General features: G+C 55.7%; 1 non-coding gene across 1 annotated transcript in view; it reads right to left on the bottom strand.

Annotated features, from left to right (window-relative positions):
- LOC124744880 overlaps nucleotides 1-1,256 on the bottom strand; it is a 1,911-nt gene extending 655 nt beyond the window's left edge. Inside the window, exon 1 of the ribosomal RNA XR_007010895.1 lies at nucleotides 1-1,256. This exon is cut by the window's left edge and continues 655 nt beyond it. This is a non-coding gene — a ribosomal RNA (small subunit ribosomal RNA).
- Nucleotides 1,257-1,792: the final 536 nt, after the last annotated feature.

Here is a 1,792-nt window from a genome sequence, read left to right as displayed (position 1 = left end):
TGCCCTTCCGTCAATTCCTTTAAGTTTCAGCTTTGCAACCATACTTCCCCCGGAACCCAAAAGCTTTGGTTTCCCGGAGGCTGCCCGCCGAGTCATCGGAGGAACTGCGGCGGATCGCTGGCTGGCATCGTTTATGGTTAGAACTAGGGCGGTATCTGATCGCCTTCGAACCTCTAACTTTCGTTCTTGATTAATGAAAACATACTTGGCAAATGCTTTCGCTTCTGTTCGTCTTGCGACGATCCAAGAATTTCACCTCTAACGTCGCAATACGAATGCCCCCGCCTGTCCCTATTAATCATTACCTCGGGTTCCGAAAACCAACAAAATAGAACCGAGGTCCTATTCCATTATTCCATGCACACAGTATTCAGGCGGGCTTGCCTGCTTTAAGCACTCTAATTTGTTCAAAGTAAACGTGCCGGCCCACCGAGACACTCAATAAAGAGCACCCTGGTAGGATTTCAACGGGGTCCGCCTCGGGGACGCACGAGCACGCACGAGGCGGTCGCACGCCTTCAGCTCGCCCCACCGGCAGGACGTCCCACGATACATGCCAGTTAAACACCGACGGGCGGTGAACCAACAGCGTGGGACACAAATCCAACTACGAGCTTTTTAACCGCAACAACTTTAATATACGCTATTGGAGCTGGAATTACCGCGGCTGCTGGCACCAGACTTGCCCTCCAATAGATACTCGTTAAAGGATTTAAAGTGTACTCATTCCGATTACGGGGCCTCGGATGAGTCCCGTATCGTTATTTTTCGTCACTACCTCCCCGTGCCGGGAGTGGGTAATTTGCGCGCCTGCTGCCTTCCTTGGATGTGGTAGCCGTTTCTCAGGCTCCCTCTCCGGAATCGAACCCTGATTCCCCGTTACCCGTTACAACCATGGTAGGCGCAGAACCTACCATCGACAGTTGATAAGGCAGACATTTGAAAGATGCGTCGCCGGTACGAGGACCGTGCGATCAGCCCAAAGTTATTCAGAGTCACCAAGGCAAACGGACCGGACGAGCCGACCGATTGGTTTTGATCTAATAAAAGCGTCCCTTCCATCTCTGGTCGGGACTCTGTTTGCATGTATTAGCTCTAGAATTACCACAGTTATCCAAGTAACGTGGGTACGATCTAAGGAACCATAACTGATTTAATGAGCCATTCGCGGTTTCACCTTAATGCGGCTTGTACTGAGACATGCATGGCTTAATCTTTGAGACAAGCATATGACTACTGGCAGGATCAACCAGGGAGCTGCGTCAACTAGAGCTGAGCAGCCGGCCGCCCGGGAGTGTGTCCCGGGGGCCCGCGCGAACACGCAAGCGTCCGCTCAATCATTCTGCAAACAGGAGGAGGCTGAGCTCCCCTGCACAATACACCTCGAAACCCTCTCAGGTCCCGGCGGCGCGCAGCGCCGTCCCAAGTACTTGGTCGGGTTCGAGAGAGGCGCAATCGCCCGGAGTTAGGCGAGTAGACGCTTTCGGTGCGACCACCCGTGCTCCCAACTGAGCTTGCCGCTGCCGACAGAGGCCCGGAGCGTGCTGTCGTGGCATTGCCGGCGGGAGACAACACGCGCCACCTACGGTGACCGGCAGCTCCAACGCCAGCGCCACAGAAGGACAAAAGCCCCACTTGGGTGCCGAAGCGAACTCTCCCAGCACAGCGCACGCGCCAACACATCCGCACAGCTGCGATACAAACCACCAGCGAGAACCGCTGGGGCGACCGAGCAGCAGACGGCGTCGCGGCGCCGAGCGCCGGGCGGCGGCGCATCCTCAACGCACACAGT

This window comes from Schistocerca piceifrons, unplaced genomic scaffold (assembly GCF_021461385.2).
Source record: "Schistocerca piceifrons isolate TAMUIC-IGC-003096 unplaced genomic scaffold, iqSchPice1.1 HiC_scaffold_307, whole genome shotgun sequence".
In the NCBI taxonomy this organism is placed as follows: Eukaryota; Metazoa; Arthropoda; class Insecta; order Orthoptera; family Acrididae; genus Schistocerca; species Schistocerca piceifrons.
The sequence above is the reverse complement of the archived record's forward strand: the minus strand, read 5'-3'. Positions and strand labels throughout refer to the sequence as shown.